At 42.0% G+C, this 17537-nt stretch overlaps 1 pseudogene; it reads left to right on the top strand.

Annotated features, from left to right (window-relative positions):
• The first annotated feature begins 4449 nt into the window (after window positions 1-4449).
• LOC148146662 (uncharacterized) lies at window positions 4450-5868 on the top strand (annotated as a pseudogene).
• The last annotated feature ends 11669 nt before the right edge of the window (window positions 5869-17537 follow it).

Here is a 17537-nt window from a genome sequence, read left to right as displayed (position 1 = left end):
TACACACTTAACAAATTCCTCTCCATCTAAACCTTTAACACTATGGCAATCCCAGTCTATGTTTGGTAAGTTAAAATCCCTTACCATAACTACCCTAATTTTTTTACAGATAGCTGAGATCTCCTTACAAATTTATTCTCAATTTCCCTCTGAGTATTAGGGTGTCTCTCATCCAATCCCAGTAAGGTTATCAACCTTTCTTATTTCTCAGTTCCATCCAAATAACGTCCATGGATGTATTTCCGGGAATATCCGCCCTCAGCACAGCTGTAATGCTATCCCTTATCAAAAATGCCACCCCTCTCCTCTCTTGTCTTCCTTTCTATCCTTCCTGTAGCATTTGTATCCTGGAACACTATGCTGCCAGTCCCGCCCTTCCCTGAGCCATGTTTCTGTAATTACTATGATATCCCAGTCCCATGTTCCTAACCATGCCCTGAGTTCATCTTCCTTCCATGTTAGGCCCCTTACTTTGAAATAAATGCAGTTTAATTTATCAGTCCTCCATTGTCCCTGCCTGCCCTGACTGTTTGACTCGCTTCTGTTCTCAACTGTACCAGTCTCAGATTGATCACTTTCATCAGCAGCTCCCTGGGTCCACACCCCTCCACCCCACCTTGCCTGATTAGTTTAAATCTTCCCGAGCAGTTCTAGCAAATCTCCCTGCCAGTATATAGGTCCCCTTCCAATTTAGGTTCAATCCGTCTGTATTGTACAGATCACTTCTACCCCAAAAGAGATTGCAATGATCCAATAACGTGAATCCTTCCCCCAAACACCAGCTCTTCAGCCATGCAATCATCTGCTCTATCCTCCTATTCCTGCCCTCACTGGGTCGTAGCAACGGGAGTAATCCAAATATTACTACTCCCGAGGACCTGCTTTTCAAATTTCTGCCTAACTCTCTGTAATCTCCCTTCAGAATCTCAACCTTTTCCCTTCCTATGTCATTGGTTCCAATGTGGACAATGACCTCTTGCTGGCCCCTCTCCCATGTGAGAACATTCTGCACCCTCTCTGAGACATCCTTGATCCTGGCACCAGGGAAGCAGCATGCCATTCTGCTTTTACGCTGCTGACCACAGAAAGATCTGCCTGCACCTCGATCTAGAGAATCCCCTAACACAATTGGATCCCGACGTACCCCTCATTGCATAAGAGCCAGACTCAATATCAGAAACTTGACTGTTCGTTCTGTGTTCCCCTGAGAATTTATCACCCACTATGTTTTCCAAAGCAGCATACCTGCTTGAAATGGGGAGATCCACAAAAGACTCCTGCAATAGCTCCCTGCCTCTCTTACCATTCCTGGAGTTAACCCATCTACGTGACTGTATCTGAGACTTCCCCCCCTTCCAAAAGCTGCCATCCATCACATACTGTTGATGTTGCAAATTCATCATTGCTTCTAACTATCTCTCCAAATCTTATTTTTTTAAAAAATTGGATCAGCATTGTAGAGTGGGAGGTAAAAGATAGATTTAAAATAAAGGAGTTGTCAATAGCTGTTGTTTTAATATTCGCTGTGGGACTTAAATAATAAAATTGTTAGTTTTTACTTTAAATAGTCACATCTGGGATAATTCTTTGCCTCCCGAAATGTAACAATTTATGGCACAAGGTCAGCTTCTGTGTGTTGGGTTTAAATTTGCAGAGGGGTTTACCCCGTGTCATAACAACTGATCATTTTCAGCCCTATCTCATGGTTGATTGAACCATAGGTTTGATGCCACAGGCAATTTGGTGACACCGGGATCACTGATTTGCAATCCAATTGTCTTTGTACCACAAGCTCTCACAGAGTCAATGATTCATGGAGATTGATAGCATGGAAACAGGACCTTCGGCCCAATATTTCCATGCCCTCTAGTCTTAGACATTCCTACCCTGGGGAAAAGCGGTTGGCTGTCAACTTTTTCCATACCTCACATGATTTTACTCGATTTGAGTGGTTGATTTGTGCTTTGGGGATAGGTGAAGAGACTGGGCTTATTGCTGCTGGAGTTGAGACAAGTTAAGGGTTACCTGATCAAAGTGTGTAAGGTCTCTAATGATCTGGACATGGTGGATGGGCAATGGATGTTTCTCCTTGTGGGGGAGTTCAGACTGGGGATATGGTTTTAAAATAAGTGGCGGGTCACCCTTTTTGGACAGAGATGAGAATTTTTTTTTAGGGCTGCGTAACGTTGTCCCAGAATGTGATAGGGGTGGGGACGATGAACATGTATAAGTTACAGGTAGATTTATTCCCTTGCATAGCAAGATTCTGAGGGTACTCTGGGACGATGGGAATATGGAACTCTAAAAGTCAACTCACCAGCTATCATCTTCTGAAATGGTCGAGTAGGTTCCAGTGAGCAAGTGACCGACTTCAGTTCCAGTTTCATGTGTTTCTGTATAACAACTCGATATCTAAATCTTTATTATTATGATTAATAGCAGTAATGTTGAACCCCTGTTGTTTTGCACGTGAGTGTGTCAGAGAGAGAGAGAGAGGGAGACTGTGTGTTTCTCATGGTGCTCCTGAGTATGTTGATGTGAGACTGTGCCTGTCTGCCTGCATGTGTCCATCCAAGTGCAGAGGCTGAGTGCCGATGATCCCATGGTGTAACTGTCTATAAACCCCAACATGTCCCTGTCCCAGTAATAATTCACAAAACAAACAGACCACTGTACACAGACACACACAGACACACACTCTCACAGTCTCTCACACTCGCTGCCAAATAATCACTGCTCTCACTGTATCACACACGGTCACCGACTCTGACACACACACCATACTCTCTCAAACTCAATTTCCTGCACTCAGTCTCTCACACGTTGCAGCAATCACCCTCACACTCACACCCCCTCACTCTTATTTTATCACTCTCATTAAATCACATTGTGCACTGTAGTCACACACACACCATGAACTTTCATGTCCTTGCACACTCAGTCACTCACACAGATGTCCTCACATGCTCTTCCACATTGTCATACATCCTTGTGCAGAGACACCCTATCACATATTCATACAATTTTATCTGTAAAACCCTATGCTCAAATATCTTGACTGAAGGGTCGATAATAAGGGGCAAATTTTAAAGTGAAAGGCAGGAGTTTTCAAAGTGATTTGAAGATTGTTTTCCCAGCAGAGAGTGGTGGGAACCTGGAATTTACTGTGTGAGAGGGTAATTGAGATGGCAAACTTCCCAACCTTTAAAAAAGCACCTGGATGAGCACATGGTATAGTCAAGGCTCTCAGCCTAGTGTGGAAAATGGGATTAATGTAAGGATGAGTGCGGTTTTGGTGGCAGAGACTTGATGGGTAGAATGGCCTCGTGTGCACGGTATTAGTCGATGATTCTGTGATATCACCTTCCTAACATTCCCAACTGGATGGAAGCATTCTATAGTCTCACTGCAAATTTCCTTGTTTGATTCTCTCTATTTTGCTCAATTAGATTTCTGGTTCCAAACGTCTACATGGACAGTTTCCAATATCTGGGAGGGGAACATTGAGCCTGACCCAGCTGGGTGAATTTCCATGTGCTAATCTGACACACAGGGATTGCAGAAATCCAAATATTCGTTTGGATTTAAAGTTTCTTTGAAACTGTGTGTGCGTGTGTGTGTGTGTGTGTGTGTGTATGTGTGTGCGTGTGTGTGTGTGTGTGTGTGCGCGTGTGTGTGCATGTGCACGTGCGTGTGCGTACATGAGTGTGTGCGAATGTATGCATGTGTGTGCACCACAACTCTTCTGCATCATGAGGGCAGTTTATCCTCTACCCCATGTTAGAGTAATTCCTGTGCTCGTTAGAGTTATCCTTAATGTTAGATTTTGTGCATTGCCAGGAATATGAGGGCAGTTTATCTTCTACTCCATGTTAGAGTAATTCCTGTGCTCGTTAGAGTTATCATTAATGCCAGATTTTGTGCATTGCCTGGTTGTGCCAACCAGGAGTAATCTTAGATAATGGTTCTGATCACTGCTGATGACATTACACCATGCATTGTACTGTGAGGAAATTAACAGGGGTCAGTACTATTATATTACACTGTCATTCTTAGACTAAACAATATTATTAAATAACAATTGATTGAAGATTTTCTTTAATTTGCATAATTCCACAACAGCAGTGATTAGTGGAATGATCTATCCAGCCTTCACAAAATATTCCCTACACTTTGGGTTCACGTTCTCTTCTCTGGGTTTAATGTTTGGGAATTCATGGCATGAACTTTGGAATTATCCCACCTGATGATCCAGCCGCACTGAGCTAGAAAGCCATCCCTTGTGTGTTAAAGGACTGCCACTAATTGTTTTGACACAGCTATTGTGTGGTCTCATTTACTCTCAGGGAGAGATGGCTTAATTTATGAAGAAGGTGAAATTAAAGATCTCAGATGGATTTCACAAGAAGCCAGAAAATGTGAGGAAAAGTTTTCATTCTTCATGAAAGAATGGCAACAATTCTCCAGATAAAGAACATTTGCTATCCTGTTATTGCAGCCTTTGGCATACTTGGTAAGACAATGTTATTTTTCTTGTGGACAGTGAATGTCATGGTGTTCATGTAGCGGATTTCAGGAAGAGTCCTCATTGCAGAGTTACTTAGCCATCAGAAAGAACTTGGGAAGACAGATTCAGTGATGCACATTTACTGAGCAGCTCCTCCAGGATGAGTATCAGTGAAAAAAATCAAATCTTGGGTGGTAATACAATATTTGTGTCCAAACGGAATGTTTTATTGGAATCAAGAAATATTTAGCAATTATATAGAAATTATTTAGACATTGCCATCAATGACATATAAAGTTTCTTGGAAGAGCACCGACATTAAATTTTCAATGTTGTTTTGCCCTCAATTGTCAGTCCGTTCGTCTACATTATAAAATAAGTCTTTGGGAAACTCGATGTAAAATCACCTCCAGCTATTTCCCAAACATTTCATGTGGCGTTTCTTACAGCAAACCTACTGACCATTGTCATTCTCGCCAGTGGAAACTGTGGACTTTCTAAATGTGTCTTGGCTTACATGATTGCCATGGCAACTGCAGATTTCCTGGTGACATGTTTCAATGTCATTGTGTATCACATTTTGAGTTATCACTTTCCACACTCATTTATGTCCGACACTGCTGTTTGTAAGTTCATTCTCTGTGTTAATCCAGCCACATTGGATATGTCTCTGTGGTTCATTGTGTTCTTTACAATTTATGGGTTTCTAACAATGTGTTGTCAGAAATTTAAATCAAACTATTGCACAGTCAAAACTGTCACTGTGATTTTTACCACCCTGTCAGCTCTGATTTCTTTGGAGAATATATCCTTCTGGTTTACCCATGACTCCAACTGAATAATTTCCAGCATTGCCTGGGGTGGTCGCTCCAATATGGCCTTTTATACATCGCCTGCAGGTGAGGCCTACTCTTGGCTGAAATATATTTTAGTTGCATGGCTGCCTTTCTGTTTGATATTCCTGTTTAACTCTTTGACAGTCCAGCGTATTGTAGTGACCAGCAAAGTCCTCAGGGCACTGCGGGGGTCTTAGCAATGAGAGTAGCACTGACCCAGAGATGAAAAGGAGAAGGAATTCCATCGTGTTACTGTTCAGTGTATCAGGCAGTTTTGTCCTTTTGTGGCTAAGAGCAGTTGTTAACTTTTTAACCAGCAAACTCACAACAACAGTGTATTACTGAGGGGATCACACAGCTCCAACACATATTGCCACTGAATCTGGGTACATTCTCATGTATGTGAGTTCCTGTACAAACCCGTGTATTTATGTAGCTGTACAAATCAAATACAGGGAAGAGATGAAGGAGCTAATGCAATCTCCTTTCCATTTGATCTTGATTTTGGTTAAAAAAAAAAGTTAAGCCAAAACTTTCTTCCCAAACTAAGTAAATATCAGCCTATGTTCTCACTCAGAATAGCCTATTCTGATGTGGCTGAGGATTGCACTTGTGCAAATTAAATGTTATCAAAATACATTTATTGAAGCTGTACGCCTGCTCATTTTCTCAGGGTTAAATAGTCGTCATGGTGTTTACCTTCTGTCCAGTCAAATCGTTGCCACTGTTTTACCTGCCAGGGGCTAACATCACAACAACTTCTTTTCATTCAGCAGCATCGCTATTTTAATCATGAACAGTAGTTCAGCCTCTGAATTGGACAGCCTCACCTCCAGTTCCCAGATGGATGGGACTGCCAGCTTCTGATTCTATTCTGACCTAACCTTCTGAGAGAGGATTGGTTAGCTGGTTTATGATACACAGTGATGCCAACAGCATGGGTTCAATCCCTGTCACGGACTGAGGTTCAATCCCTCTCACTGACTGAGATTACCACAAAGGATTCTCCTCCTCAACCCAAGGATGGGAAACAGAACCAGGAAATAATGTCTGTGTCAGTCTAACGGTTATCGTCGGGAAAACATTGCTATACTGCCTTTTTAAAGACTTGCTGTGAAATATTTAGAAATGAGGTAAAGTAGTTTTTTATGAGAAGCAAAACATGCTGGCCAAATAGTCCATAACATATGAGGATACATCAAGCAGGATGGATAAAGGGTGGCCAGCGCATTTGTATTTCTAAAAGACATTTTATAATGTTCCACATATAATGCTACAGCCTGTTCTCACAGCACATGGTGATGTGGTGAATGTACTAGTTTAGAGGGATAATTGAGTCATGATGAGAAACAAATTGAGGAAAAATGGGTCATTTGCAGGTCATTAAATTGTAACGAGAGATCAGTGCTGGTACATTCATAATCACAAACTGTACTCAAACTAATACAGAGTCAAGAAAGAAATTAGTGAGTCGAGCAGTAAGAGTCTCGATCGGGAACATATAGTTAAGCAGTGAAAGTAATGACTGCAGATGCTGGAGATCAGAGTCAGAAAGTGGTGTTGGAAAAGCACAACTGGACAGGCAGCATTTGATGAGCAGGAAAATCGACGTTTCGGGCAAAGTCCCTTCATCAGGAACAAGAACATACATTTAAAGCGAGTAAAGAAAAAAATAGCAGATGGATTATAATACTATGCATTGTCCATCTCGTATTGAGCATGGACAAGCAACATATTCATTAGCAGAAGAAGACTGGAGAATGTTGAGATACAGAGCAGTCTGGGTGAACTGCAAAATAATTTTAAAAAATTGTGATTGGACAAGTACATCAAACAATTAGGAAGGAGAAAGAAAAGCTTTTATTTGATGATTGTTGAAGAAAATCTCGGAAAGAGACCTTCAGCATTGAACAACTTTATTCACCATATATCTATCATGGGAAGCAGTTAATGAACTGCTCGAAATACAATCAGCTGCAAGATTTTCTACAGTCTTTCAGCTAACACAAAACTGGCAAATAGCCACTAGATGGCCTACTCGCCCATTCATTGGATAACATAAAGATGTTGCCAATATATATATATATTTTAAGGTATATCATTTAGGTTGGTATAAATAATTTGTAGTTACATTGCTGATTTAATGACATTTCATAAGCAAAACATTTCATGAGTTATGCAGAAAACTTAATTTATAATAATATTTTTTTCTTATGGATACAAACCTAATCTCTTTATTTCCAAGGTTGGGTCAGACAGTCATACATCATCATTGTCACATTGTTCGTTATAAATTTCTGTGAGTTATGATGTTTTAGCCCAGCTACTGCCTTTGCTGTTTGAATTCATGTTTCGCTGGATTTTAGAGTATATCCAGGGAAACGTCACAAACAGCGCAATACACAACTGATCTTGGAGGAACCTGTTTGGGAGAGGTGACAGCGCAGAAGCAGGTAAGTGAATAGTTTTAAGTATAGCCTTGCTGTAGATCTATAACAAGAGTAGAGTGGGTTCTTTCCTGCTTAGGGTGTTTGATTGAGATCTGCCTCTTGATTAAACTTTGAAAATTTAAGCCGTAAGTATGAAGTTAGCCTGGAGAAGTGTTTTGTAGAACAATAATACAGTGCTATTTCCTGGGACTGTAGACGTGGGAGTTTCAAGAGATTTTATGTGCTATTGAGAATGAAATCTGCAATAAATGTTTTCGATTGTGAATCCTGTCAGATCGAATAGATTGGTCGGAGTGACAGTTAAACACAATTAAAAATTTACAAGAACAAGGGGGTGTGATGGATGGCAGTTATATGAAGGGAGAAAAGCCGCAGATACAGGTAGATGTGTTAACTCCAGGAAAGGTAGGAGGGTAGGCAGGTAGTGTAGGAGTCTTCTGTGGCTATCCCCATTTCAAACAAGTATGCTGTGTTGGAAAATGTAGGGAGGTGATGGACTCTCAGGGGAACGTAGAAAGAACAGCCAAGTTTCTGGTATCGAGACTGGCTCTAATGCAAAGAGGGGTACGCTAGTTTCCAAGAGATCGATTGTGCTCGAGGACTCTGTTTCTGCGGCTAGCAGCAAAACATCAGAATTGTGTGTTGCCTCTCTGGTGCCAGTGTCAAGGATGTCTCAGAGAGGGTGCCGAATTTTCTCAAAGGGGGAGAGGGACCAGCAGGAAGTCATTGTACACATTGAAACCAATGACACAGGAAGGGAAAAATATGAGATACTGAAGGGAGAATATAGACAATTAGGCAGGAATTTAAAAAGGAGATCCTTGGTATAGTAATATCTGGATTACTCCCGGTTCTATGAGCTATTGAGGGAAGGAATAGGAGGATAGAGCAGATGAATGGGTGGCTACGTAGCTGGTGAATAGGGAAAGGATTAACTTTTTTGGATCATTGGAATCTTCTCTGGGGTAGATGTGACCTGCACAGGATGAATGGATTGCACTTGAATTGAAAGGGAACTAATATATTGGCAGGGAGGTTTGCGACAGCTGTTCAGGAGTATTTAAACTAGTAAGGTGGGGCGGGGGTGGGGGTGGAGTCGGCACCCAGCGAAATAATGAGGAAAGAGATCAATGTGAGACTCGCACCGTTGAGAAAAGAAGCAGTCAGGGCAAGCAGGGACAAAACAGAGAACATGGTAGGACTGATAAATTAAACTGCAATCATTTCAATGCAAGGGGCCTAACAGGGAAAGCAGATTAACTCAGGTCATGGCTAGGAACATGGGACTAGGATATAGCAATTACAGAAATGTGGCTCAGGGATGGACAGGACTGGCTGCTTCATATTCTAGGATACAAAGGCTACAGGAAAGATGGAAAGGGAGGCAAGGGGAGGGGGGTGGCGTTTGAGAAAAGGGATGGTGTTACACGTGTATTTAGGGAGAATATTCCTGGGAATACATCCAGGGAAGTTATTTAGGTGGAACTGAGAAATAAGAAAGGGATGATCACCTTATTGAGATTCTATTATAGATCCCCTAATAGTCAGCTGGAAATTAATAAACAAATTTGCAAGGGGTTTTCAGTTATCTGCAAGAATAATTGGATGGTTATAGTAGGGGATTTTAACTTTCCAATCATAGGCTGGGACTGCCATAGCGTTAATAGTACAGATGAGAACATTTGTTAAGTGTGTTAAGAAGTGTTTATGATTCAGTATGTGGATGTGCCTAATACAAAAGGTGCAAAACTAGACCGACTCTTGGGAAATAAGGCAGGGCAGATGACTGAGATGTCAGTGGAGAAGGACTTTGGGGCCAGGAACCATAATTCTATTAGTTTTATAATAATGATGGAAAAGGATAGACCAGATGTAAAAGGTGAAATTCTAAGTTGGCAGAAGGCTAATTTTGAAGGTATGAGTCAAGAACTTTCAAAAGCTGATTGGGGACAGATGATTGCAGGTAAAGGGAGAGCTGGAAAATGGGAGTCCTTCAGAAGTGAGATAACGAGAGTGCAGAGACAGTATATTCCTGTTTGGGTGAAAGGTAAGGCTGGTAGGTATAGGGAATGCTGGATGACGAAAGAAATTGAGGGTTTGGTCAAGAAAAAGAAAGAAACGTATATCCAGTATAGACAGTAGAGATCGAGTGAATCCTTCGAAGAGTATAAAGGCAGTAGGAGGAAAATTAGAAGGGAAATCAGGAGGGCAAAAAGAGGACATGAGATAGCTTTTGCAAACAGAGTTAAGGAGAATCTAAATGTTTTTTACAAATACATTAAGGACAAAAGGGTAACTAGGGAGAGGATAAGGTCCCACGAAGATCACCAAGGCAGAACTTGTGTGGAGCCGCAGCAGATGGGGGAGATACTAAACGAATATTTTGCATCAGTGTTTATTGTGAAAAAGGAGATGGAAGATATAGAATGTAAGGAAATACATGGTGACATCTTGAAAAAATTCCATACTGCAGAGGAGAAGGTGCTACAACGCATAAAAGTGGATAAATCCCCAGGACCTAATCAGGTGAACCCTGGAAATCTGTGGGACGCTAAGGAAGTGATTGCTGGGCCTCTTGCGGAGATATTTGTATCATCGATAGCTACAGGTGAGGTGTCGGAAGACTGGAGGTTGTCTTTAAGCAAAGTGGTAAGGAAAAACCAGGGAACTATAAACCGGTGAGCCTGACATTGGTGGTCAGCACGTTGTTGGATAGAATCTTGAGGGAGAGGATTTGGATGTATTTGGAAAGGTAAGGACTGATTAGGGATATTCAACATGGCTTTGTGCGCGGTAAATTATCTCTCACAAACTTGATTGATTTTTTTGAAGAAGTAACGAACAGGATTGATGAGAGCAGAACGGTAGATATGGAATTCAGTGAGGCGTTCGACACGGTACCCCATGGGAGATGGGGTAGCCAGGTTAGATCTCATGGATAGGTGCAGAACTAGCTATTTGGATACAGAATTGGCTCAAAAGTAGAAGACAGAGGGTGGTGGTGGAGGTTGTTTTTCATACTGGAGGCCTGTGACCAGTGGAGTGTCACAAGGATAGTTTGTGGGTCCTCTACTTTTTGTAAAGTACATAAATGATTTGGATGCGAGCATATGAGGTACAGTTAGTAAGTTTGCAGAAGACAGCAAAATTGGAGGTGTAGTGGACAGCGAAGAGGGTTACCTCAGATTACAACAGGATCTTGACCGGATGTGCTAATGGGCTGAGAATTGGCAGATGGAGTTCAGTTCAGATAAATGTGAGGTGCTGCATTTTAGGAAAGCAAATTTTAATAGGACTTATACACTTAATGGTAAGGTCCTAGGGAGTGTTGGTGAACAAAGAGATCTTGGAGTGCAGGTTCATAGCTCCTTGAAAGTGGAGTCGCAGGTAGATAGGATAGTGAAGAAGGCATTTGGCATGTTTTATTTTCTTGGTCAGAATATGAGTACAGGAGTTGTGAGTCATGTTGCGGCTGTGCAGGACATTGGTTAGGCCACTGTTGGAATATTGCATGCAATTCTGGTCTCCTTCCAATCGGAAAGATATTGTGAAACTTGAAAGGGTTCAGAAAAGATTTACAAGAATGTTGCCAGGGTTGGAGGATTTGAGCTACAGGGAGAGGCTGAACAGGCTGGGGCTGTTTTCCCTTGCGCGTCAGAGGCTGAAGGGTGACCTTATAGAGGTTTACAAAATTATGAGGGGCATGGATAGGGTAAATAGACAAAGTCTTTTCCCTGGGGTCGGGAATTCCAGACCCAGAGGGCATAGGTTTAGAGTGAGAGGGAAAACATATAAAAGAAACCTATAGGGCATCTTTTTTCACTCAGAGGGTGATACGGTTATGGAATGAGCTGCCAGATGAAGTTTTGGAGGCTGGTACAATTGCACCATTTAAGAGGCATTTGGATGGGTATATGAATAGGAAGGGTTAGTAGACATATGATCCGGATGCTGGTAGGTGGTACTAAATTGTGTTGGGATATCTAGTCGACATGGGCGTGTTGGACCGAAGGGTCTGTTTCCATACTGTACATCTCTATGACTCTATGACTGAAAGCCATGTTTCCACAGTGCAACATGACAAATTAAAGCGGATTAATGTTAACCCACCAAAGATGCTATTAGTCCAGGTGACAATAACCTACTGAAAGAACGAGCTTTTAAGGAGCATCTTAAACAGGAGAAGGAGCTTGGTAATGAGAAAGACTTAGAGAGGAAGTCTAGAAGTTTCATGACACAGATTATTTCCAATTGTCAGTCTTGCTGTTGCTTCTGGCAATCTTTCCTGCTATTTCACGTTTGACTTAATCCAAGAAATCTGTGCATTGTGAAATATCTGCATCGAGGCTGGACCCCATTATCAAGTCACCCTTCATATATATGTGCTTAACAATGTGTTGCTGGAAAAAGCGCAGCAGGTCAGGCAGCATCAAATGGAACAGGAGAATCGACGTTTTGGGCATAAGTCCTTCTTCAGGAATAACTCATTCCTGAAGAAGGGCTTATGCTCGAAACGTCGATTCTCCTGCTCCTTTGATGCTGCCTTACCTGCTGCGCTTTTCCAGCAACACATTTTTAAGCTCTGACCTCCAGCATCTGCGGTCCTCACTTCCTCCTTCATGTATATGTGGTCTGTACATTGATCCGCCAACTCAAACCCAGTCCCGAGAATCAGAAAACATTCTGATTCTACTATTTTACATGTGTCCGCCAGTGCTCCCTGATTTGTCCAGGTTAACAACCCAACCTATCACTATGGGCAATTTAGCATGGCCAATTCACCTGACCCGCACATCTTTGGACTGTGGGAGGGAATCGGAGCAAACCCACGCAGATAGTCGCTGGAGGCTGGAATCGCACCCGGGACTTTGGTGCTGCTAGGCAGCAGTGTCAATCACTGAGCCACCGTTCCGCCCTAGTCAATGAGATCCACGTGACCCTGCTTCCACTCACTACAGATTTACAACACAGCAGAACATGTAACACTTTCATAAAAAAGAAATTAAACAAAATTTACACCAGTTTAAGAAAACAAAAAAATCTATGGACGGTCTTGGAACATTTTGGAGAGACCAACGAGAATTTAATTTCGAGTATTCGGAGGACAACATGTTTATGTAGGTCATTGCAGTCGGTGGATAATCAGGAAACAGGATTTGTTGGGAAACCAAACAAGGAGGTGGAAGAGACTTGGACAATGCAAATGTGTAGAATTTATAACCTCATGTCAGGCTGATATGGTGCTAGAATATAACAGTCCAGTGGTAACAATGGAATAAATGAGCGTTTCATCAATGATGAGCTGAGGCAAGGATAGGTTTAGGGGTTGTTTTGCAGATGGAAAATGTATTCCTTAGTGATGATGCAAATCTCTTTTTGAATTGATCTCAGGCTCAATTATCAAAAAGGGTTTCATCCAGAGGCAGTTCCCATTGAGCTCCATGGAGTCAGTGAGAGCCACACAACATATTTATGTAGGTCTAATGATGTCGGCTTATGTGCCACACCCAACCCCATTTATGATCATAGGAACCCATTTGTCACCGGGCTATCTGGTTTGGCCTTGGATTCCCCATTATCACAATTACTGATTCGTGAAAGGAAATTATTAAAGAAAGGGAGTGATATCAGCATCAAATCAACAGGATCTCAATGGAAACAGACAACATTGCTGAAAATACAGTTGTAGGGAAATGACACTATTTGTTAAAACAGTAATTTAAATTTTTATGATGGAAATGATTTTTTACAAATGTTGTCTCTATCTGTGGATCAGAGAATTCCATGAGGAAGAGTGAATAAGAGCCTGTCATTGTTTTCCCCACATTGAGCAATGATACTTTCCTTCAGGTGTTTTTTTGTGTATCCAGTTCACTCACTGAAAAATGATTGCTTGAGATGAATAGTTTTTGTTCATGTCTAATTGTTCAGTGATGTTTATATTGTTCAGATTTCTACTAACTGTCACACATTCCTCGCAGCACTTTACACTGGCTTCCCCCTCACCCCCCTCCCAGTCTCTTTCATTTTGTTCCTCAGATGGAGTCAGTCCTTGCCCATGAGAAAAGGAGTGTTATGTTGCTGCTCCTCCTTCTCCTTTCGGGCCATTCCTCACGTGAACTCCTCATTCCATTATCTGCTCCATCTAATGTTGACTCCCAGTTACTTGGATTTATTCATCAAGTGAATTATTTATACCACTGGATATTTCACAACATACATTACCTGGTTTCTGAATTTTTTCTGTGCCATCACATAAATAACTGCATTTGAGCAGCAGCTTAGACTCTGAAGCATGAAGACGATTCGTTCAAAGAGTTTAAAAACAGTGGAACCCAAGGAATAACCAGCCTTAAAGGTGTATAAAATATACCCCAACCAGAGAAGTATGAAGCTAGCAGATATGGCAAAGAGTAAAATCACAGATTTCCTTCTGCTCTCTGTCTCTGGGTCATTTTCTATTTTTTTCCTGACCGCTCAGTCCCTTGTGCATCTTAATGGCCTGGAAGATATGTCTGACAGTCAGAATGTTGAGAAAGAGAATAAAAATGAATGGAAGAAATGGTATTAAAAAAGTCTCAAAATATTTAAAACTTGCCCACCGATGGTCATAATAATAACTCCACCTGATATAACAGTACCATGGAATATTATTGGTGATCTTTCCAGGTTTAAATTGAAAGTAGTGGGGAATGTTCTTTAAAGAAAAGAAAATGCAGATTATTGCTAGAACTCTCATTGCAGTTTTCTCTGTACAATACTGAGATTTCATCTGATGAAAACAAATGGCAACAAATCGATCAAATGTAAAAGCAACAGTGAACCAGACAGAACAATCAATGTTCAAGAGGACCTGGACATATATAACACTACAAATAGGAGTAATGTTCAGGAAACGCCCTGGATAATAATAGTAAGTAAACCGACGAAGTAGGACATCAAATACAAGGAACAGTAGATCAGATGTTGCCATGGCTACCAGATAGAGAGTGGTGCAGGCAGAAATTCCACACTTGTCCCGAGCCAAGAATACAATCACCCATAGACTAACTGTAAGACAGGGAAAAGAAAGTCGGAAATTTGAAGTTACGAATCCAATATTCTCTAACCCTAACCCAGAGTATAAGAGAGAGAGTTTATTACAAAGATAATTGCTGTTCTCTGTCAAATCAAGTTAAATAATTCGAACAACAGCAAACCACTCCATTTATTTAATAAATAGTTTGCATTTTTAAAAGACATGAGGAAGTACATGAGTTGCAGTTTATTCTCGGCAACATGGTCTTGTGTTCAGTGTTTTATTGGGGTAGGCAGTGGTTGATTCATAGATTACTCTGGCTGGAGTTTCCCCATAAGACCATAACATTCACAGAAAGACACCGTGGAGGAGTAAAGCAAGCAATGAGAAACATCTCATACAAACATTGATTGCAAAATTCCTGCATTCTGTTTTGGAGTTTCCACAGCTCAAATTGCCATCAGAATTGTGCATCCACACTGTATGAACTACAGAACAAGGCATTATATCACTTCACAGTGACGGAGAATGGATGCACTCCACAGTATGAAATAAAAAATAAACACATGATAAACCCATCCCACATATACGGATTGAACATCTTGACAATCTGAACCATTGCAGATGCTGGAATCCAGATTAGACAGACAGGAGGCTGGAAGAGCACAGCAGGCCTGGCAGCATCAGGAGGTGCTGAAGTCAACATTTTGCATGTAACCCTTCTTTAGGACGAGGGGTGTATGTGGGGGTGATCTGCAGATAAAGGGGTTGGCGGGAGCCGGATAATGCAGTGGGAATAGGTGAAGACAGACAAAGGGTATGACCTGGTTGGTCAATGGGATGAATGAATTTGGTGGGTGGCAGGGCATGGTGGCTTGCTGTGTTCTTCCAGCCTCCTGATGCTGCCTGGCTTGCTGTGTGCTTCCAACCTCCTGATGCCGTCTGTCTTGCTGTGTTCTTCCAGCCTCCTGATGCTGCCTGGCTTGCTGTGTTCTTCCATCCTCCTGATGCTGCCTGGTTTGCTGTGTCTTTCCAGTTTCCTGCCTGTATACGTTGGATTCCATATCTGCGGTTTTCTTTTGTCTCTAACCAAGTTGTTCCATTGCGAAGCCTCTTCAAAGGATGCCCACTTTGAAGAAGTTCTCTGCATCCCTCTGATGTGCACTCAGTGTGTCCCTCTCTCACTGCCAAATGCCACGACCTTCTCAGCCCTCCAGCTCTTTGAACATGTGATGCCTGCCACCAACCAGATCCATTCCTCCCATTGACCAACCAGATCATAGCCTCTACCTGTCTTCACCTATCCCCATCACCCTGCACCTGCCTCCCAATTTATTTGCAGCATTTCCTATACTCACTTGTAGTCCTAAAGAAGGGTTACACCCGAAATATCGACTTCTCCAACTCTCGATGCTGCCTGGCTTGCTGTGTTCTCCCAGCCTGCCTACCATGAAAGCATGCACCAGAGAATCCAACCAACCTGTACCTATTGAAATACCCAATGCAATCATAAGACTTGAAAATTTGGCATGGATTCAGCCCACCAGTCCAAGTCTGTGCACACAGCCGCAACACAGATAAAATCTGAATACATGCAGCATTGGTCATTGCAAGTTTCTGATTTAGAAAGCAGGCACTTTATCTGGGATTAAACAAAACTTCCTGCCTGATGGCCAGACCCACATATCCAAACTCCTCTCCTAATTGTAAATTCTTGTTCGCAATGTATATGTTTTGGAGCAGAGTATTTCTTTACAGTAAGTAAAATTCCATAAGTAACATTTAACTGTAAAAGTAGAAACATGGGATTGAGATAAATATAGTGAATGTTTCTATAAATTCAAGTCAAACACTCCTGAGTTTGTCAGACTTTCGAGTTAACACGTGGTTGTGTTGGTCGGTGCTGCCTGGGTACTTTCAGTGAATTTCTGCAGTGCATCTTGTAGATAGTACACACTGCTGCTACTGAGTGTCAATGGTGGACAGATTGGATATTTGTGTATGTGCTGCCAATGAAATGGGCTGCTTTGTCATGAATGGTGTCAGGCTTCTTGGGTGTAGTTGGAGTTGAATTCATCTAGACAAGCGGGGTCAGGTGGGGAGTGCACCATCACACATCTGACTTGTGCCTTGTAGATGGTGGATAGGCTTTTGGGGAGTCAGGAGGTGAGTTACTCACCATAGTATTCACAGCATCTGACATGCTATTCTAGACACTGTGTTGATGGGTTGAGACCGGTTAAGTTCTTATCCAATGGTAACACCCGGATGTTATTAATGAGGGATTCAGTGACATTAACACTATTGATTGTCAAGTGGTGGAGGGTAGATTTTATCTTATTGGAGAGAGTCATTGCCTTGCATTTGTGTGGCGTGAATCTTGCTTGCCATTTCTCAGCCCAACCGCAGATTCCCAGCATTTCTGGTGGCACAGTGGTAGAGTGGTGAGCAATGCTGAGTCCAAGCACCAGCGACCCACGTTCGATATCAACCTTGGAGGGCCATCTGTATGGAGTTTGCACATTCTGCCCGAGTCTGTGTTGTCTTGGGTTCGCAGGCTTTCTCCCACAGTTCAAAGTTGTGCAGGCTTGGTAGTTTAGCGATATTAAATACAGGGTTGTGCCAGTCCGGTGGGGATGTGCGATGGTTGTTGGAGTGTTTGGTGCAGACATGATAGGCTGAATGGTCTCTACCTGCAGTTTTGGGACACTATGATTCCATGATAT

Source organism: Chiloscyllium plagiosum, unplaced genomic scaffold, assembly GCF_037043375.1.
Source record: "Chiloscyllium plagiosum isolate Xiang-an unplaced genomic scaffold, Cpla_swu_hap1 HiC_scaffold_20, whole genome shotgun sequence".
Taxonomy (NCBI): Eukaryota; Metazoa; Chordata; class Chondrichthyes; order Orectolobiformes; family Hemiscylliidae; genus Chiloscyllium; species Chiloscyllium plagiosum.
The sequence above is the reverse complement of the archived record's forward strand: the minus strand, read 5'-3'. Positions and strand labels throughout refer to the sequence as shown.